General features: G+C 44.9%; 1 protein-coding gene across 3 annotated transcripts in view; it reads left to right on the top strand.

Moving 5' to 3' along the window:
• The window catches only part of LOC306640269 (proline-rich protein 5-like), a 185,983-nt gene continuing 163,746 nt past the window's right edge, over positions 1 to 22,237 (top strand). For 2 of the 3 annotated variants that reach the window (XM_079104411.1, XM_079104410.1), the window contains exon 1: positions 21,730 to 21,974. The gene's annotated coding sequence lies outside the window, so the exon portion shown is untranslated. Of the gene's footprint in view, positions 115 to 21,729; positions 21,975 to 22,237 lie in introns of those variants that run through there. The other variant, XM_079104413.1, reaches the window with a different exon arrangement.

Here is a 22,237-nt window from a genome sequence, read left to right as displayed (position 1 = left end):
AGGCCCAGAGAGAGCTGGGTCCCTCGAAATGTCACCTTCTCAGGAGGCTGGAAGGCCATGGTATCTGCTCTGCCTTGCAGGGTAGGATCGCCCTGGAGGAAGAAACCAGACCAGGTAATACAAGAGAGGGACTGAGAGCTGGGGGTGGAGGTGGGATCAGAGGGCACTGCAGGCCATGGCCAAGGGTCTGGCCCAAGGAGGATGGGTGTCTGGGTTCAAGACTCCTATTTGCTTGAGAGCCACGTCTGCTGATAATAACAGTTTTGCAGCCTCCAAATTAGGGACATAGAGCCTCCTGCCATATTTGCAGGTTCCGTAGCTGAGAACTCAATCACCTTGGGCAGAAAATATTTGAAAAAATAAGTTGCTTCTGTACTGAACAGATATATGAACTTGATTTTTCTTTGTTACTGTTTTCTAAACAGCACAGTATAGCAACTGCTTACATGGCATTTGTAATGTATTTGTTATTATAAGTATGATTTAAAGCAAAGAAGGGTATGCATAGGTGATATACAAATACTACACCATTTTTAAAATAAGGCACTTGAGCATCTTCAGATCCTGGTGTCTACAGGGGTCCTGGAACCAGTCCCAGTGGCTAGCAAGGGATGACTATACTCTGCTTCTTTGACCACCGTCCAATGCCTTTGATATTTTTGAATGACCTGAATCTCCCGGGCTATGTAGGCTTACTGAAGTGACCACTTCCTGACAGCAGCTGCTATATTTGCCTTCTTACTCTGTGGATCGTATCTGTCTAAATACTACTGCATTGTCTCACTGTCCCTCTGCATTAATAGCAGTAACAGCAATCCCTTATCCTGTGTGCCTCACATTCTTGCTAGATTCACATCCAGGCAGCTGGTTCTAGAATCTGTGCTTTCTCTCACCACGCACCGCATTTAACGTTCTTTACAACTCCGTGCTGAGAAGCCAAGATCATCACAAGATTTCACTTTGAGAGACAATGAGGGATAACAGCACTGTGAATATTGAGTCCCTTGCCCTGGGCCAATGTTCTGAATGCTTTTGCGTCTATTTCCTCATCTGTTCTGCACAATAACCCTATAAGATGCATACTTTATTACCCCTAGTTTATAGATGAGGAAATCTTAAGTCATGGACCTAAGATTGCACAGATGTTAAATGACAGAGCCAGATTCGAACTCAGTTTTCTTTGGCATATTATGTGAACCAAAGGCCCACCCGGCGCTACTGATTGGGAGTTCATCTTCTCTGGGTCACGGGGTAGAGAGGGTAATCTTTGGTCCCTGGATTTGTAGAACATCTGTACTTGAGTTGTCAGTTCAAGGAATGCAGAAGCTGTTAAATGACTCGTCTGCTGTCATCAGCTCTTGTCCTGCTCAAAGAGATTGGACTTGCTTAATGGTGACGTGAGGGAATTTTTGAATGGTAATGATTGCTCATTAAATGGGGTCTGTTACTTTTCCAGAGACTGGGCCAAGCTGCTGCACATGAAAGAGGACTTATGTTAATTAAACAGGACTCAAGGAGTGTGTTCTGGAATTCAGTTTCTTTTTACATTTCAATGTCTTTAACTTTTCAGGGGAGGGTCTCACTCTTCCCCTAAGAGGGACATGAAGGCAGGTCTGTGGCCCTTCTGTCTGACCTCCAGGAATCAGAAGTTTCCTAGTCACTTCTAGTTCCAACACTGTCTCCATTCAACAATTGATATGCTCAGCCTTATGGTCAAAGTCAGACTTTAAACTTCGTTCCCAGTGCAGACTCCACCCATCCTCCAGTGGAGCCTCATGCTGGCAAGGGGCCTGGGATTAGCTTCTCATTCATACTTTGGTGTGACAGTCAGCTTTCTGCCACTGTGACAAGATACATGAGGAAATCATCTTTCAAGGAGGAAGGACATTTTGGTTCGTGGTTTCAAGGTTTTGGTCACTTGGTCCTTTCACTTGTGAGCCTGCGGTGAGGCAGTAGTATGTCATGGTGGAAGAAGAAACCTGTTCACTCCACAGCATCTGGGGAAGCAAAAAGAGAAGGGGGAGCAGGGTCCCAATGTTCCCTTCACGGGCACATCCCCAATGACTTAATTCCTCCCATTAGACCCCACCCCATAAAGGTTCTGCCGCCTCCTAATAGTGCCACACGTTGACCACCAACCTTTAGCATCTGAGTCTTTGGGGGACATTTGAGATCTAGACCATACTTGTGGTAGGCTGGCATCTGCTGGCTGGACCTGGTGCATATTTAAGCCCAATGCTTTATCTCTTGGCACAACTTTGTGGAAACTTTAGAGAGCACCCTCCTTCCTCACCTTTGGGGATCTCTGAATGGCTAGTCCCTTGAAACTGGATGCCTAAGACCCCTTCCTTGGTTCCCAGGCCTCAGAGTGGAGATGTATCAGTTGGCCAGGCTGCTATAACAAAATACCACAGACTGGGTGGTTTAAATAACAGAAATTAACTTTGTTACAGTTCTGGAGACTAGAAGTCCAAGGTCAGGAGGTTGGCTATTGAGGACTGTCTCCTTGGCTGGCAGGTGGCTGCCTTCTTGCTGTGGCTTCATGTGGTCTTTCCTCTGGGTGTGCTCATCCCTTGGGTCTTTCTGTGTGCTCAAATTTTGAGTCATATTAGATTAGGGTCCACCCTAAAGGCCTCATTCTAACCTCATTCATCACCTTTAAAACCCCTTTTGCCCTCCCCCTGCAAATGTTGTCATATTCTGAGGTGCTGGAGTAAAGGCTTCAACAGGTAAAATTGAACCCATACCAGGTTCAATTGTCAGCTTCTTTTAGCAGAAAAGACAGGTTGTTTTCACTGTTTGAATCTTGTAATCTGAAACTGCTATAATATGTAGGTCATTGCCGTACCCTCAGTTGACAGGGAAAACATAGTCAAACCTTGGTCCCTGCCCCGTCTCCTAACTGTCTGCCAACCCACCAAGCATACCCGGAGCCCAGAATGTGATGACTGTACACCTGTCTGTTTCACCAGAAGCCCTTGATCCTTGGGCCTTCTCAGAGGACTCATCTAGGATGAAAAATTAAACAAATATTGAAAAACGATAGAAAGAAAAATGCATGGCTGTGTCCTGCTAATACTTATTGATGTTTTAAGACCTTCTCAGGCGTGAAAACAAGATTCACTGCTGGCATCTTGACATTGGATTCCTGTTTGCTGGGAGAGTGCTTTATCGATCAGGTGGGCGTACCCAGCAGCAGAAGTGGTCCTGTCTGCTCTTCCCGGTAACCAAACTCCAGAGATGGAGCTGGGCAGGGAGCCAGGGACCCACTCAAAATGAGGAACCCTAGAGCCTCAGAACGTCCTCACAGCATCCTTGGAAGTCATGGAGGCCACTTTTCAGCTTCATACCAACTCCCCAGGGATCTCACCTTTTTCTTGCTAAAGGCCCCAAGAATTCCTGAATAATATTTTTTTTTCTGTGTCAGAAATGATTACATTACAGCATGATTTCATGCATGGAAGACCTGGATCTTCAGAGTGAAACATGGGTTCTTTTGCATATTCTTCTGTCTTCCATTCCTCTCTCTAAAGGAATTTTTCACTGAACAACAGATATTTATTCAGCTGCTCTTATGTGCTACATTCTCTGTGAGGGGTTGGTGATAAAGTCATACATACAATGACAAAAGTCGTTGCTCTCCTGAAATTTACATTTTAAGGCATAGTGTGTGAGCAGTTTGGTGAGTACATATCTATCTGTCTATCTATCTATCTATCTATCTATCCATCCATCCATCATCTATAAGCACAAACAGGTTCATGCTGCACATGTGATTCTGTGTCTTTTTCACCAACAGTGTTTTGTAGTTCATTTCATGTCAGAATGCTCAGACCTTCCCTATTCTTCGAGGGTAGTCCTCTGCAGGGATAACGTCCTGCTGGGAAATATGCAGTTCTAGTTTTTATTTTCACCAACAGTCTGCAGCAACTTCCTTCCACATACACTGTTGTACACACTAGTCTGTACAAATTACCAAGTCACGATGTGTAAATTAATATCTTTTCTGTACCACAGTTTCCTCATCTGTACCTTGGAAGTGATACCACCACCTCTTCTCTGTAGCCATGAGGGGAAATGCAAATCAAAACCACAATGACATAGCACTTCACACCCTCTGGGATAGATATAATAAAGCAATAAAATGAATAATAAACGTTGATGGGGATATGGAGGAATTGAAAACTTTGTACTCTGATGGTGGGACTGTGAAATGTGCTGTCACTTTGAAAAATCAGTCTGGTGTTTCCTCAAAAGGTTGAATGGAGAGTTAAAATTTAACCCTGCAATTTCACTCCTAGGTGTAGTCCCAAGACAGAAGAAAATATATGTCCATTCAAAAATTAATTCAGGAATGTTCATGGCAACCTTATGTAAACAACCAAAAGATGAAAATAATCCAAATGTCCATCATCCTAATGAATGAATGAGCAAGATGTGGTATGTCCATACATCAGAATACTGTTCAACCTTTAAGGGACAGGCAGTAATGACAGATGCCATAGGAAGGATGATCCTTGAAAACATTATGTTAAGTGAAAGAAGCCAGTCAGAAAAGACTATGTGTGTATGTATGTGTACACACACACACACACACACACACATCCATTTATGTGAAGTGTTCAAATGAGGCAAATGTACAAGGATAGAAAGTAGATAAGTAGTTGCCAGAATCTTCTGGGTCAGGGAGAAAATAAGGAGTGACTATTTATGGGTACAGTATTTTTCTTGGGGTGATAGAAATGTTCTAAAAAATAACCGTGGTGATGAGTGGTCATATCAGAATATGCTTAAAGACATTGCACTGTGTGCCTTAACAGTTGCATTTTATGATAGGTGCTAGGGTCTGAATGCTTGTGCCGCTGACCCCAGATTCGCATGTTGAAACCTAATCACCAATGTGACAGCGTTAGAAAGCGGGACAGTGGGAGGGACTAGGGCATGATGGTGTAGCCCCCGTGAATGGTATTGGCGCCCTTGAAAAGAGGTTCAGTCAGTTTTCTTGTCCCCTCTGCCACGTGAGGACACAGCAAAGTGGCACCATTCATGAACCAGAAAGTGGGTCCTCACCAGACAGTGAGTCACTGAGACTTCCAGACCTTTGATCTAGGATTTCCTAGATTCCAAAACCATAAGAACTGAATATTTGTTGTGTACAAGTCATTTGTTTTATGGTATTTGTTATAGTAGCTAAAACAGATTGAGAGAGTATGTGAATTAGATCTTGAAAATGCTGTTATTTAAAAAAAAATGAGGTTACTTTGAGGAATGCATGAAGGATAGACATGAAGTGGGTCGGACGGTACCCTGCACTATGCAAACTGTACAGACATGCCCACAATCCTTGTTATTGTCTCCAGGGCATGACTTCCTAGAAGCAGAATTGCTAACCCTAACAACAGGTATCCTGTTCAAAGATCCTACAAAGTTGCCTTCAAAAATAAAAAAATAAAAATTAAAAAAAGCTTTACCAATTCACCCTCCTTCTGATGCTGTGCATGAAGGGACCTGTTTTTCTCTCTCCTTTTCCTTCTTAAAATAGTCACAGTCAAAACAAAAGAAAACAAAAGTTGGGAGAACATGCACAGTAGAATTCACAGTAGTTTCTATGGATCATGAAATCAGGTGTGAATTTGCATTTCCTTTTCTGGTACACTTGTTTGTATTTTCTCATAATACTAAAAAAGAATATGTAGTAAGTGTCATATTTTAAAAATACAAGCACCCCCTCATCTGTCTTCCCCTTGAGGCTCCCAACTCTCAAAGCCTTAGGGGTTCGCACAGGAGACCCTTTACTTATTAGTGCACCTTCAACAAAGATGGGCCCTTCCTGTTAATAATTTGTTGCAAACTTCTCGAAGAAACATCCAGGGGGCAACAGAATTAAACATAGGGGAAGGGCAGTTATCAACCTAGGTCCAAAACCACTGGAAGAAAAATCATACCTGTGAGTAATTGCACCCTGACCAGCTGTCAGACCCCACAAGTTGGCAAATGCTTCCTGCATGGTCCCAACATCTTTCTGACATAGAGACTGGTGCCAAAATGGAGTTAAAGAAATTAAGTGACTTACCCAAAGACGTTCTGCTGGTAAGTGGCTGAGGGAGGTATCTCCAAGAAGTCAATCATGGCAAACAAGGGTGTTTTACCATCTCATGTAAAAGTGAGGACACCGTTAGGGCAAGCTTCAGGGCAGGCTGTTTCAGAAGCTCAACTCGTTCCTCAGATGCCATTTCTTTCCATCTGTCTACTCCGCCGTCTCCCTGTTACTTTCCTTCTCAGACAGCAATAGAGTTCTAGCAGGAACAGGAAAACATGGCAAGACCCTGGGGGTGGGGGCGTATGGGATGGTGTCTCTCTGGAGTGAGGAAATGGTTTGGGGAGGTCTCTTCCCCCTGTTCGGGCAGACATTTCCCATGGACACACTGCGAGTCTGACTGGCCCACGCTAGGACACTTAACAACTTGGGAACCAACCACTGACTGGCAGAATGGAATCAGCTCCAGGCCAATGAGGCCTGTCTCTGAGGTTTGTGCTGGACCATTGTCCCCTGAAGAAGGGAGCTCCCTGGGCAAAACTGGGATTCTATTTGGAAGGGAGAAAGAAAAATGGATGTTGAGGAGTTGGGTGAAGAAACCAATGGTGTCCAGCGTCCAGAGAGACCCAACATACTCGGCCAAACTCCCCGGTCTGTACTGGTGGCTGCACTTCCGGCATCCTGTTGACCCCGGTGCTACAAGTTGATTATTGAGCGCGGAGCTTGCACATCACCCACGCCTGCCCTTTCTCATCTGCAGGTCCCACCTTCTCTTTATGAAGCTTGGGGGGGTGTGTCTGAAGGCTGGACTCGAACACATCATTAGGAGTGGAGTTGGTATTTTTTAAGGCATACTGACATCAGTTTTAAAAAATTAACTACTCCACTCCTACATTCCCCTCGAGCGAAGTCCCTTTGGGGTGAGCTCTTTTTGGCACCTTGCAGGACTGACTTGTAAATAGAACCTCATTTTAGACTTGAAGAACTTGGGAAAGATGTGCTGGACCGCTCTTCACAAGAAGGTCATTCCCAGCAGACCCAATAGACTGGAGGATCACAGGGCAAATCTTTGCTCACCTCCTTCCCCTTTGGGGCAGAGTGGATGGTGACTTGCTTTGGCCAATGGAACAAGAGTAGCTATGACTCTAGCAGAGGCTCTGCATATCGCTGACACGGTTTGGCTTGTCCCTGTGTTTTATGTCACAAGTTTTACTTTTGCAGCAGCCTTGCAAAAATATTTTGCGGCATTGTCCAAAGGATATTGGTAGTGTGGACATGTAGGATAAACGGTGAGAACATGTCCTATTAAAGTAGCTTCTGGAACAGCAAGTGTGGAGCACAGCTCAGGGAGGAAATGAACTGGAGATGTTTTAGTGAGTTTCTTGAAACAACCCAAATTCTAGGAACTGTCTATAAACAGTTCTCTAACCCATTAGCACCAAAACAAACTTCATGGCCAAGAAATTGCTACACCCTGAGTTTCATCATCAGTACTGAAATGCAGTGGAATGTGGAGGAAAGAGTGCCGGATATGATGTGGGCTGGACCACAGGTCCGTAACATAGTTCTGCTGGTGTTTGGTCTGTGACTTTGGGCAAGTCATTTAATCTCTTTGAACCTCACCTTGCTCACCTGCAAACGGAGGGTTGGTTCTAAGAATAAAATGATCATGTACATGTTGGTTATCAAACTGTGCATTTAGCGGATGGCATTTCTTTCCAGACAAAGCCAATATATAGAGCTAGTAACTGAATCCGACAGTCAGTTTAAACCTTCATCCTTTGGTATCAAGTTTTTAATTCGGGGCTGAACCTCCAACTTCCTATCAGAGCCCTTAGGGTTCCCTGCAGACCGGTTTGAAAATCACTGATACAGTGAAGCCGCTCTACAATTGTAGATGGTGGTGACAGTGGCGTGTGGTGTCCAAGCCTCCCTCCCGGTTTCCTTGTCTCCTTTCTCCCCAGCTCCCTCACTGACTGTACGCTGAAAGTCACAATTGAAGATTTTAGGTGTATATGTTTGGGTGCGCTTTGAAGTATAAAATCAGGTCGAGGAGCCTCAACCGCACTCAACACGTCAGCTTTCAATTACAATACCGTCATCTCTTCAGTTCTGCCATGTCTACCATCATCCATGATCACCTTTAGGAGCATGGCGGTATTTGACACCATGTTGCTAATTGAGCAGAGCAGTTTACCACCCTGATCTGGAAGTCTGCGTCCTCCCAAGATGCACATCATCAACCTGGGGCCCACACGATGCTGGACTTCTTCATTCTTACGTGCTGCACACCTGCCCCAAATCCTCTCTCCTCCAGGGTGTTATCAGTGTACATGTCTCTCTGACGGTAGGAAAATAAGTGCCAGCAGTTGTTACAAAAATAGATTCTGCCTTTGATCCTAACTTGGCGGCATATCTGTAAAGGGCTCCTATGTGTCCAGCCCACTCCATCAGAACCACTCCTAAGAGTCTTCCTTCTTTTCAACTCATTCCCCTGGGTCTTAGGAGCCAGCTATACTTTAATAAGAACAGGCCCATCAGTGTCAACCCAGAGAGCACGCATAGGGACGGACTGAAGTGCTCTGGTTAGGTTTTCCCCGGGGGCAGACCCTGAGACAAAGATACAAGTGCAAGCAATTTATTTGGAAGGTTATAAGCGTAGGGAAGTGAGGTAGGCGAGGGAAACTAGCGGATAAAAGTTGTGTTGTCAAGAAAATCGCCACTCCTATGGGTGACTGTGGTTAAATCCTCCTAGGGATCCCTGGGAACCAGCATGGAAGATGAACCCCAGCGTCATCTCAGCCCAGAAGAAAAGGAGCTGTAGTATTTATACACCAACTTCCTTCATCACAGGTGGAGAATGCTTCCAGGGGCCCTAATCCCCTGGCTTTTCTGTTCTTCCATCGGCAGGGGCAGAATGCGCCCTGGTGGCCAGGGAATGCCCTCAGAGGAAGCAAGGTCCTGGTATGGAAAGCCTGAGGGAGAAGGGCAAGGTACTGAGAGAGCCCACGGCAGTCCACCCCTTGCAGATCTTCTCACCTCCTCTTCAGAATCCATTCTCTTTTGTCACTGATGCTTCAAGGTGATGATCAAATAATTCCTTTGAGGTAAACCAATGAATTCCAGGAATAGATTCCCTATGTTAGATTTGTATCTGTTTTTCTTTCTGTCTGTCTCTTTATTTTTCCATATTTTATCAGTACATTAAAATTATATACATAATGATGGTATTTCTTTGTTGAAGGAGGCCCCAGGAGAGGAGAGGAGAAGCATGAGTAGGCAAGGGAAGATCGATTGGTGACACCATATTACCAAGCAAGTTCCCCAAACGTGCCCAGTTCTGCTGGGGACTCTGGAAGGCGATATACAACACCCCTTGCCCCATGGCCATGGAGGCAGGTTATTTATTTATACCAGCTTTGGCCAGCCCTTGGTTGAAGGCTGCTAAGGTGGTAGTAGTGATGGGTTAATCACTGGGTACTTCCGGCTTGCACTGAGCATGGGCAGAGTGGACACTGGGAGTCAAAGAGAGCTCTTAGGCGATGAGATCCAGGCGCTGGTCATTGAAAGACAGGTCGATGTGCCCTGCCGTGGTACCACCAAAGAGAATATGGGCAGGGCACCAACAGTACCACGTACAGTGAGAAAGGGAAGGAGGAGAGAGCTTCAAAGGCAGGAACCGAGTTTAGCCAAGGCCCGGATGTCAGGACGGGTTGAAGTGTGTTAAGAGTTTCCTGACTCTCGTTTTGTTTAGGGCTAGTCTCAGCCTCAGGTGGGGCTGCTTGGCATTTCTCTTAGTGCAAACCTTAAAGAGGTAGGAAAAGAAACCCACACCCCTCTTTGGCGATGTCTCTAATACCGAGAAGAACTTTTCACCACTTTAGTCATGCATGGCCCGCTCGGATGGGGCGGGGCAGGGCTGGGAAGTATCTTAGTGGAGAGGCTGTTGCTTAGCCCCACGTGGGCCCAGCCAGAGAAGCAAAAGTCTCTCTGCTTGGTCCCCTCTTGAAGTGGTAGACTATGCTGGGTGGAACTTTATATTACCTTAGTGAATCCCCTGAAGTTAAAATAAAAGATCTAGGAAGGATTTATCACTTTTAGGAAAACTCTAGGGCAGGGTTCTATGTACAGATCACCTCCTTCAGGATTTTGCTTTTTTTCTGGGCTGGGGAGAAATGGGGCCTCTGGGTGAAAATGGACATGGTGGTCTCTCCTGGTAGCTTTTAGTGGTGGATAGTGATGAACGCCCATCCATTTCCCTCCTTCTCTCCATTTTCCAATCAATTGAGATATAGACGTAAGAAGACAAACTATCAAGAATAGTAAATGACTGGAAGTCATCTGAATGTTCAGGAATAAGGGAAAGGTGAAATAAATGATGGTACATCCATAAACTGGAATACCATGCAGCCATGAAAAAAGAGAATGAAGATGCTGTACGTGGTACTGTGGTGGTACGTCTCATTGTACGTGGTACGTCTCATTGTACGTGGTACTGTGGTGCCCTGCCCATGTCCTCTTGGGTGCTACCACGGCAGGGCACATTGACCTGAGAATTGACATGGAAAGAGCCCCAGGAAAATGTGCAGGAGTGAGGGGAGAGGCTGTCCCACGCACACACAGAGTCTGGAATGAGTCACCCTAAAATGCTCATAGGGCTCGAGGGTGCAAACGAGGTGGATGGGGCCTGAGAGGGAGGGAGGTTTTTGACTGAAAACCTTTTTCTGGAAACATGCAAATATGTTGCTGCATATATCTAGAGATCTAGAAAAAGACTCAAAGAGGGAAGACAGAGGGAGGACTTAAAAAATAGTTGCTTTGCTCCTCATGCCCAGAGTTACCCGGATGTCTTTTATGGTGACATGGGAAAAAGGAGAAGGAAGGGGCAGAGGAAGACAGGAGGGTGCAAACGGGAGTCCAGAGGTGGGGTGCTCTGTCTGCAGGTGGAGACCGCCATCTCCATCCGCTGCACACACTGACGGAAGGCTCACCACATCACACTCGGCAAGTGGGCTTGACACCAAGAAGGGGCTTGGAAAGATGCCACTGAGGTCTGAGCCAGTCAGCTGCCATGTGATCCGCCCAGCCAGTCCCTTTATTGCCACCCACTTGGGAAGCTATGGGTAAGCTAAGGGCTATGAGTACAAGCATGGACCCCCAAGTCACCTCAAGCCCTGGCTCTGCCGCTGGCTGGCCCCGTGGGCTTGAGGACCTAATGCATCTCCTCCAAGCTGGTTTCCTCATTCGTAACACGGGAGTGACACTGCTACCCAGCTCCTCTCTGTGAGGAAGTGCACCCCAGTGCACAGGACATGTCGGGTCCACTATAGATGCTCAGTGGCTTTTAGTGCTTACTTTACTACTTGAGTAGTAATCTTTGTGGTCCAAATCACAGAGCCTGACTCTTTGTACTTAGGATGAACCAAGTCTACGGTCTCTCCACAGGAGCAGGCCCACCCGGCCTTGCTGACGCCCCGGCTGACCTAAGAGCGCATTTCCATTTCAGCCTCTTGGGACTCAGTGTGGGGATCTCCAGAGGTGCTTTTCTGCTGGCAGACGTGTCCTCTGGGATTCCAGAGGCCGTGCCAGATGTTGGTGCGCAGCTGTGCTCACAGATCACCCTGTCAGTGTTTATTCCTTGCAAAATTGCTAGGCAAACGGCTTAAGGCCGTTGAGAAAATGGCTCTAAAAGTTAATGATCTTCCTAAGAGCAGAAACCTCCTCCCAACCCCAACCACACCAAATTGCTGGTTCTCAGTCTCTCTGCCTTGTGGAAAGAGGCCATGGACCCAGACTGCAACTTGATCAAGCAATTTACTTGGAATTCCACTTGTGATGACTGTGTCTTGCTTGGGACAAGAAAGAGTAAAGCTGTATCAGCCAGATTTTGGGGGGATTCCCCACTCTTACGACTCTTATGTGTTTACTGTTTGAGAAAGAAAGGTTCAGGCTGCACCAGCATTCAGGGTTCAAGGAGTTCAAGGGGAGTTTGTCAAGTTTTGAAAATGTTGGTTATAAAATCTGGGTGTGTGCTGTGCACCTTAGTCCCAGCTACCTGGGAAGCTGAGGCAGGAGGGTTGCTTCGGCCCAGGAGTTCAAGGCCAGCCTGGGCCACACAGCGAGATCCAGTTAAAAAAAAAAAAAAAAAAAAAAAAAGGAGAGGAGGAGGAGGAGAAAGTCCAAAGACCTCTCAGAATAGGGGTCCAGCAGCAAACACAGTGCCATTGACCTCATCTCCCTTGTCAGTTAGATCTGCCTCGAGGAAGAAGACTGAGTGGGGGAGGCGGGGAGGGGAGGATGCTGTGGTTACAGCCGTGCCGAGTTCTCCTCTGTCCACTCCACAGCCACAGCATGCACCGGACAGGCTAGGGTTGAGGTGCAGACTGTGGCCCCCCCGCAAAGCCGTGTTCCCTGAGTTCAAGGCCCGCTGTGCTTCTTATAAGCAGCGTGGTTTCCTTTCGGAGGAGAAGGATAAGATTTTTCAAAATTACAATATTAGTGCACATTAATTATAAAAAACAATGGGATTCATTGTGACAATTCAGGCAGGCACATAAGGTACTCTGACCCGAGCCACCCTCCCTGTTTCCCTCTTCTGCCCCTCGCTCTCCCCCAGTCACTTTTCTCTAAGAGTGCCCCTTCTACTTTTTTTTCTTTTTTTTTTTAGATTCCACATATGAGAGAGAATGTATGGTACTTATCTTGTTGATACTGACTTATCTTGCTTAGCATGACAATCTCCAGTACCACCTATTTTCCTGCAAATGATATGCTTTCATTCTTTTTCATGGCTAAATAATATTCCACTGTGTAGATAAACCACATTTTCTTTGGTAGTCCATATGTGGATGGACATGAAGGCTGAGTCCAACTGTGTGGTTGTGACCTAGTCACTTACCTTCCCTATGTTTCAATTTCTTTTCTGTAAAATGGTGATTATAACTGCTTTCCATCAAGATTGTGAGGATTGGATGAGCTCATATAGGTAAATTCCCTGTTCATAGTAAGAAGTACAGAAGTTTGGTCTCAAATAACCAGTAAAGAGTCTTTTTTGTTTGTTTTTTAAGTTACCTAGTACTAAAGAGTATTTAATTCAGTGGAATCAAGTGGTTGGCATGAAGGAGCTGAAGTTAATTCTCAGTAAATTACTCATGGAACTTAGACAAGAGGCCAGCAGGTCACCCAGGCCTGGGCTCCTGCACCCACCCGAGCAGTCTGGTTTTGCCTCACAGCTAGCTGTCCAGATCTAGGGCAGCTCACTAAAAGTCACCCTCAAAGAATCTTGTACTTCCACGGGCAAAACCGACTTGGCCTGCGTCATTCTGGGGAGTTGTGAGGACCGGGCCAAGCGGGTGTATACTGCAGGCTCTTGCAGGTGCTCACAGGTGCACCGCACTCCACTGTGAACAGCTTAAGTGTCTCTCAGCATTCCTTCTCTCCAAAGCCCCACTTGGCTGTGGCTGAGGGTTTCCCTCCACGCCTTTCCCCACACCAGCTGCTGGAGTCAGCTGAGCTGCTGGCCCTGCCCCAGCGCTGAGCACAGTCTTGCTCCATGAACCTTCCGCAGCCCAACAGAGACAAGGTTTGTCGATGCCTAGGGGGGTGCCCTGGAGGCCTCGAAGGCCTCGAAGCACTGTGTCGACACCCTAAGCGCCTGCTATTATTTACTGACCTCAGGTAAGTGATTATACCTCTCTGAGTCTCAGATCAGTCATACAAAAAAAAAAAAAAAAAAAAAAAAAAAAGAATAGTACTGTTATTAAGTTACTTGGAAGACAAAGTGAAATCATGTCCAGGAAACAGAGCAGTGCCTGGCATACAGTAGGTTTGTAATGCCCGCTTTGTGAATAAATAAGCATCCCAATCCCTCACGTAAATAGAATTTCTGCTGGTAGAAAATGGGCATTGGCAACTTTTTATGATGTGAATATAAGGCAGCATGGGTTACAAAGGAATGAAGAATTAGGGCTGGAGATGGTGTTGGGAACTTTTGCAACCAGCTCTATCACTTTAAGTGTTGATTTCCTCCATCATAAAATGGGGATAATAATAGTACTTATTTATGGCTTGTAGGAAAATTAAATGAGACAGTGCATGTAAATAGAGCATGATCCAATTGAAGACTTCAGAAAACCTTAGCTCTGCTTAAAAGCTTGTGTTTTGAGTTGAACTATTAGGATATGAAAGTAAATATTTCTTCATTCCTGGTATAAAATTCAAGTTTTCAAAACTCAGATGTATTCAGCAAATTCTAGTATTATTTTAATGAAGGCTTTAGTCAAGGCAGAAATTATTTAATTTAAGCTAATAGCTTTGGCTTTAGAAGTCTAGAACTACTACACAATCCATAAACTTACTAATAGTTCTCTCTTGATATTTAGTTTAAGAAATCTCAACTTCTTTTCTGGCTGTTAGCTTTGTAGTGGGTTTTCTTTCATCCACGACACACTCAGAATTAATTTGGAGTATGAGCTCATAGCCCAGCACTCCTGCTCAGTGTTCCCTTTGATTTTGTGTAAACTGTGAGCAATTGGTCATATTCCACAAGCAACTAGTTATGAAGAGAGAATATGCATGAGCAGAGTTTAGTGCTGGGATCCAATAAAGCTTGCAACAAATTTAATGTGACATTGTAAAAGATATACAAAATCAGTTCTGTGCTGTGCAGTAATTAGGCATAAATGCAGTTCACAGAGATGGCAGTAGTTGTCTTGCTCAAGACAAGTCCTTCTGGGAGGAAGGCGGTGAGCCCGACAGGAGAAAGCAGCTTTGGGACCCCTCAGAATTTTCCAGAATCTAGAGCGGCCAGATGCCTCTCTTTTCCAATAGTGCCTGAGAGATCAGGAGGCTTGTTGTTCAGAACTAGGACATGACAAAATCAATCTCCTCCTGGTCACTATGGGGGATTGACTATAAGGAAAGTGTGTTAGTGTAGATTTTGCCAGGATTGGCAAACTCTTCCACAAAGGGCCAGCTAATAAATCTTTTAGCCACCCCATTTAGTTATAGAGTTTGTGTTGCAACTACTGAGTTCTGTCCTTGTGAGGCAAAAGCAGCTACAGAGGATATGTACACAAATGGGTTTCAATAAAACTTTGTAGAAACAGGTGATGAACCAAACTTGGCTCATGGGCTGTAGATTGCTGAGTCCTAATCTAGACCAAGGCTCTGAGTGGGAAACTGGAGAGGGGAAGACCAAAACCACTTTCCAGAAGCGGACTGACATCGGGGTCGATGGGTGAAATAGGCGCATGGGAAGTTGGGGTGTAGGGTACCTTCATACCTTTTTGCTCTTCTCCTTCACCACAGGGCTCGCTGCCTTAATGAAGGCAGCCAGTTGGAGATATATTATAGAATGGAGAAGAGTATGGGAACCAACTGGGGGCAGGTTGAAACCACGGCTCTCTCTTGATTTAGCTGTGTCACCTGGGCCAAGTCATTCTCCCGCTCTGAGTCCATTTGTAAAATTGGGATGATAGAGCCTGTTTCATAGAATGGTTAGGATCAAATGAACTTCATTCTATAAGCTGTTTATCATATACTAAATGGTAGAGTTGGGGTATCTTTATACTGTAGTCTATGGGCAGTTTAAGGAAGGTTCAAAACCTCTTTAGGCTTTATCACTTTTCGTATAGATTTACAACTTTCCCCAAATTGGGTCTATAGTCAGAGTTTTTTTGACTCATCCCATAATCTGTGTAGGAGTGGGTCTGCTGGTTTGTAGTTCGTGCATGTTCAGCTTTAGGGTTTGTATACTTTGTAGACACTAGTTTTCCAAAATGGCAACGTCTATTTGCATGTCCATGAGCGGTGTCATGAGGGTCCCAGGTGTTCACCATTCTGGTTTCTGGTGGTGCAAAGGGCCTCTTCCTAGTGAGTAATGAGTTCGTGCACTTTCTCACATGCTCGTTAGCCACTGATAACCTCTTTTGTCTCACGCCTATATGGGTGCGAGTCTTAATGAGTTACAGAAGCTCTTTCTCCAGTCTGGAAATGAGAACTTTAGCTGTGACAAGGGTTTTCTGGTAAGCTGAAGTCCCTGATTTTAATACAATTCCACCTAGCTATCTTTGCTTTCAAGTCAGTGATTTAAGTAAATTCTTTGGTACTGTTTATATCACGCAGTTTGTAATACTTCCCACCAGTATTTGAGAACCATTGGATTCGTTGGCTAATTTTTTTCCCATCCTGAGATTTGGGGAATCCATAAACTCCACCATTTTCATTTGCGTTTGTCGTCAGCACACCTGGGGGGAGGGATGTGTGAAGCAGTTGCTGGCTGTGAGCACTGGGGTATGGTTCGTTTGCATCTGTTTGTTCACCTAACATTTAACAGAAAGTGAGGACATGGTGCGGAAGACAGAGCAGAGGGGAGATTTTGCTGGGCATAAGTCAGCCCGGGACAGGATTTCAGGGGAGAGGTTAGGTGGATTAGTGAAATGTGGGTTTGAACAGCTTGAAGTGTAGCCAGGGAGGGGTCCTGGATTTCTGGAAAGTGAAGGGGAATTGAGAAGGGGTGGATCCCAGGATAAGCACAAGAGACGGGTAGGAAAACAGAAGAGAAGGTTTTTTCAGAAACATGGCTAATGTCAGAAGCTCAAATACAGCAAAGAAAGGTGTTCATGGGGGCGTGGCCCTATGAGAGCTAGTTTCCTTGACTTTTCCCATTTTATTTTTACTAGTTAAGGTTTTAATGATCTAAATCATATAGCAAAGGTCTTTTTGGATAATAGAGACACTTCATATCTACCATTTTCCCCTCCTGATGGGGAATAAAATGGGCTATTACCTCTTGGATAGGTACTCTATGAAAGACAATGAAGGGAACAGAAGCAGAGAAAGCCCTGTGGAGAGGATACATTCCATGTCAAGTGTGTGAAATGAAACTGGTCCAGCCTACAGCGCTCCTTGTCTTGGAAGTTTCTGTTTAGGTCATAGTAGGAGGCTCATTATATCGCACAGAACTCTTGCAACTGGCTGAAAACCCAATGTGAAGACTTCAACAACCAAAGGAAGCTTTTGACTCATGTGACTGAAAGATTTAAAGTGGGTGCTGGCAGAGATGTCCCCAGGAACTGGGGTTTTCTTTCCTCTTTTCTTCCCTCTGGCGCCTTTACCACCGTTGACTTCATCCTTTGCTTCTTCATCTGAGGTATCCCCATCCCTCCACAGCTCCCAGCTCCCCTCTGAGGAGGGCAGTTGATGAAGCAGCTGTGCTTCTCATCCCACAATGTCCACAGGAAGAGGAGGAATCTTTTGTAGTATTTCCTGCTAAAGATCTAGGATTCACAACATCTCATTGGCCCAAATTGAGTCATGTGACAATGCTTTATCCAATCATATAGCTGAGAGTCTGAGGTAGGTTAATTGTACTGGACAGCTCAGAGTCCAAGGGGAGCTGGGTGTAGAGTCAGCGCTGCCCCAACTGCATGGCTTCTCCAATACCAGGAAGGGTACTGATGCTGGGGAAGCACCAAACAGTGGCCATTATACCTGGCAAGGAAGCGTGGACCATCAGGGAGGGTTCGTGTACCAAGAGCAGCTGATGACTTAGGAGCCAAAGGCCAACGAAGTGCAGTTTCCTGAAGTCACTGCTGGGCTCAGGTGACCTGGCTGGACTGTGTGGCTCCAGTGCCTAGCCATTAAGTTACCCAGAATTTCCTGGTCTCAGATTGCTTCTCTTACAAACGTGTAAATGATTCTAGTTCTCTCCTTTTTAGAGGAATGACGAGAGAATATTTTCAGAAAAACTTTGGATAATATAAAAATGAATGAATGAATAATGTTTTTACTATGAAATACCCTAACAGGAATAAACAAATCTGCAGTATTTTCATCTAATGTTTGATTTCATAAATATGAAGCTCATATTTATGCAAAGTAATGATCCTGATATTGATTATGATGAAAGTAGTAACCATACCATCTGTTCTGGGCTTACTAGTTATCATCACTGTTCTAGGTATTGTTCATGAATTCCAATTACTCTTTAAGTAACCTCATCAATTAAGAACCATCAATATCCCCATTTTACAAATGAGGAAACTCAGAGGAGCCATTTGTCCAATATCACCCAGCTAGCAGTGACAGAGCAGGACTTCAAATCCAGGCAGTCTGTCTCTAGAATCTGAACTCTGAACCCATTACTTATATCTAAGAGTGTTGCATCTCCTTCTCTGCAAGTCAAAATAAGAAGCCAAATTTACCTATGCCCCTTTGGGCACCAATAGGCCTAGTTAATGCAAAATTCCATTTATGGATTCATTAGCCATGAAAATAAATACCTAAATAGAAGCACATTTTACTATGTGAGTACTTTTCCTTTGGTATAGCTTTAATCTGTGGGTATGTGGACACATCCAAGAACAAAGCACATCACTTGTGGGATTAGAGCTCACAGAGTAGAAAGAATTTAGTGTCAGAAAACCAGAATCATAGGTGCAGCTCAGTCCGTTCCCTGCTATAACATGTAGCATTTCTATCTTCTCGTTTGTAAGACAGAGAGAGTATGTTCCAGAGTGAACACTCACGTCAAAGTCACATGCTGCATAGAACACTCCTTCAAGAGCTGCCAAGCACTGGACACATCCCAGGCATTTATCAATTTTCTTATTACTGATGTTTCCAGAGACCATTTGTTTTATCAATGAATCATGTTCCAGAGGAACAGCATTTACTACCTTCTGCATTTCCATGGGATTATGCCCTTTAATTTCTTTGGTGCTTGGCCCTCTAACTAGGCTGATTTCCTTCTATGGAGCCATCGGGCACCGTTGTCTGTATGAGGCGATGTTACTTTACCTACTACTGGGTACACACCTTAAATGAGCACATAGCCAGTGCTTCCGGGAGGTCCTCGAGGGATACCGCTCAGGTTGTACAAGAGCACAGGGCCCCAGGTCCTGTGTCGCATCACCGTTGGATTCATTCCCTGGTATAAATATTTGATTTCCATAAAACCACATGCTGTGTCCTATATTCCAAGGCTTATCAGTGTTCTCTAGTGTTCATGGTGGAGTTGTTTTTATTTTACCATTTAATGTTGATTTATTTTTATTCTGGTAAAAGAATTCCTCATAATGGTTTGGGTTTAACTCAGTGCTGTGCTGGATGAAGCACAGGAGGGCCAACTGTTAAATACGACTGGGTTGTCAAACTGAGTTATTAAAAATTAAATTATATAAATGTACAATTAACATACTAAGACCCAAACTAATAAATATTGAAAGCTAATTGTTCCCTATTTTTTTTGCAGTATTTTGGTATTAGCTGCTTGGTTGGGGTTATTTTGCCTATTGTATTTTTTATGGTGAAAATACTGTATACAGTGTTCTCCTGTGCATCTACTCCCAACTTTGCATTCAGTGACATTATGTGGCTTATTTGAAATCAGCCATGGGAGTTGCATTTATACTCAATTCAGCACGTATAGCAAGCAGGGATCCCTCCAGCTCCACCCCAGCAAAGCACTGGTCTCCTCTACTCTCAGGTCCTGGGGCAAGTCTGATTCGCTTTAACCGACCAGCAAATACTATGTTACTGTCTGCAGCAAAAGGCTGATTGTGGCCAGTGGGGCTCTGACCCAGGACTTTTGTTTGCCTGGGGAGGGGATGAAGCTGGGAGGATGTTGTTTTTGAGTTGTTTCAGTCCTTTGCTACCACAGGGGACAGCCCTAGGATCACACATGGAGGAAAGCGGGGAAGTTTTAGAATGTCATGAGCCTGGTGATCCGCCTGCACCTGGCTTTTCATCTAAGTCAGGGATTGCCACGCTCGTCCTGCAAAGCTCTGGATGGTAGCTACTCATTTCCCATTGGAGTACCCAGCCTTTGGCCGGTCAGAAACGAATGGGCGTGGCTATGAGCAGTCAACTATTTACAAGCAGGCAGTGGGCAGGATTTGGTCCAGGACCAGTAATTTGCAGATCCTCAACTAAGGCATTAAATTTCTCTCTCTCTCTCTCTCTCTCTCTCTCTCTCTCTCTCTCTCTCTCTCTCTCTCTCTCTCTCTCTCTCTCTCTCTCTTTCTCTCTCTCTCTCCCTCTCTCTCTCTTGCTTAAGCATGTTTTTCATAAGTTTTCTAACATGTGTAACTGAAAAAGCCTTATTGAAAAAGGGTTTTAAGTTGTGAGCCCTAGACATCGACTCCACATTCTTTAAGGGAAAGGCGAAATTTATTGTCAAAATAAACCACAGCCAAAGTTCAAATTCTCCCCAGAGAGAGTCTGATGGTGGTAGCTCAGGTCACATGTCCAGGGGAGGCAGGCCTTGCCGGTCCTTCCAAGGCTGCATGCAGAACGGGAGGGGTTGATCCTATGGGAAAGATGAGGACCTATTGCCAGATGAACAGACGGAACGCTGAACGTACGGCATTGAGACGTTCCCAGATTGAGCGTATTTGGCAGGCACCCTACACATGCCGTTCATCAAACGCAGTGTTTGAAAATAGCTCCAGTTGACAGCAGACCCACGTCCTTGTTGTCCCTTTGCTGTTTTGCCTTGGACAAGATCCAAAGCTTCTTTGGGTCTTAGTTCTCTAAGTACAAAGGGAAATGAATGAACTAGAAATCATACGGCCCTTTTGAGTACCAGCTTTTGGCGGGTCTTTCATACATCCATCATCTTGCCTATTCATCTCTAGAATGTAATACCCCGTGCCCTGCAGTTCACCTTTGTGCACAATAGGTAGCTGTGGGACCTCCCGCCTCTTCTTACTTTCTGTAGGTATCAATGTTCTCATCTGGTATCAGCCTTACCTTGCAAGGCTGTGTGAGGATTAGGATTATGTTTGCTACATGCTTAGACTGGTTCAGAGTGGGGACTCTGGACCAACATGAACAGGACTCAGTCTTCATTTAGCCCTTTTCATGCTGTGCGACACTGAACAGATTATTTAAACTCTTGGAATCTTTGTTTCCTCCTCTGTAAAATGGAATATTTACAGATTGTCTCTTCATGGAATGGTTGTATGGATTAAATGAGGTACGGAATATAACATGCTTAGTACAGAGCCTGTCATACAATACTGTGTAAAGAATAACTGTGCAGTGTAACTGCTTGTAATGATTTTATTTGGTTTCTAGAAGAGGCTCCATACAGGGTTCCTTCTATTTTTTTTTTTTTTTTAGATGTTCTTACTATGGGATTTTTCAAAATAAATCCTTGGGCTTTCATGCTATTGTTTGCTTTTAGTTGTTTTTCTAAAATTATAAAATATCATGTATATGTTTTTAAAAAGATTTGAATTTTGAATGACTACAGTAGGATGTTTTAGTTATAGTACCAAATTGAAGTAAGAAAAGGCATTTATTTGCCCACAAAACTGCAAAGACATCTAAATTTAATACACACTCAATAATGCCCTCAAAGATCCTTTTCCTCTCTCCACACTCTGCTTTCTGTGAGACCATTTCTTCTTGGTTATGCTCTCTCAACCCATGACCAAGGATGATTGCTAGTAGACCCAGGGCTACCTGCTTCCCCTTCCACATCCTATAAAGAGGAAGAGGTCTCTCCGAGTGGTTTTCTCAGAAGAGCAGGGAAGTTTCTTTCCCAGAAGCCTTGAGCAAATGTGTTTCCAAGTCTCACTCACCCAGATTAGTTCATGAACCTGTTCCCAGAAACACTTATGCCCACAGAGGCTGGGCCTCACTCATGTGCGTCGACTAATCTGGACCCACCTCTGAAGGGGGCTGGTGGTCCATGCCCCAAATGCAGGGAAGCTGCCCCTGAGGGAACAGCCCGAGCCTGGGCAGGGGCAGCAGTGTTTCACTTGGGTCCATCACCTCGGCCTTAATCCTGTGTTGCTAATAAGTCCCTGTATTTGTCTGCTCAGCCTGACACAAAGAAGTTTTTAAGCCACCGACGGGATGCTTAAACAACAGAAGTTCATTTCCTCACAATTCTGGCTCTAGAAGTTCAAGATCAGCGTGTCAGCAGGTGGGTTTCTTCTGGGGCATCTCTCCTTGGCTCCTGGACAGGCTTCTTCTCTCTCTGTCCTCAGTTGGTCTGGGCCTGTCTGTGTCCTGGTTTCTTTTTGTAAGAACACCAGTCACATTGGGCAAGGGCCCGGCCCTCCAACACGACTACATTTTATCTTAATTACCTCTTGAAGGGCCTATCTTCAAATATAGTCACTTTCCGACGTACTGGGGGCCTGAGGCTTCAACCCAGGAATTTTGAGGAGACATGGTGCGCCCTTA

Source organism: Sciurus vulgaris (genome assembly GCF_902686455.1).
Source record: "Sciurus vulgaris genome assembly, chromosome: 11".
Classification (NCBI taxonomy): domain Eukaryota; kingdom Metazoa; phylum Chordata; class Mammalia; order Rodentia; family Sciuridae; genus Sciurus; species Sciurus vulgaris.
This window is presented reverse-complemented; position numbering and strand designations above follow the sequence as displayed.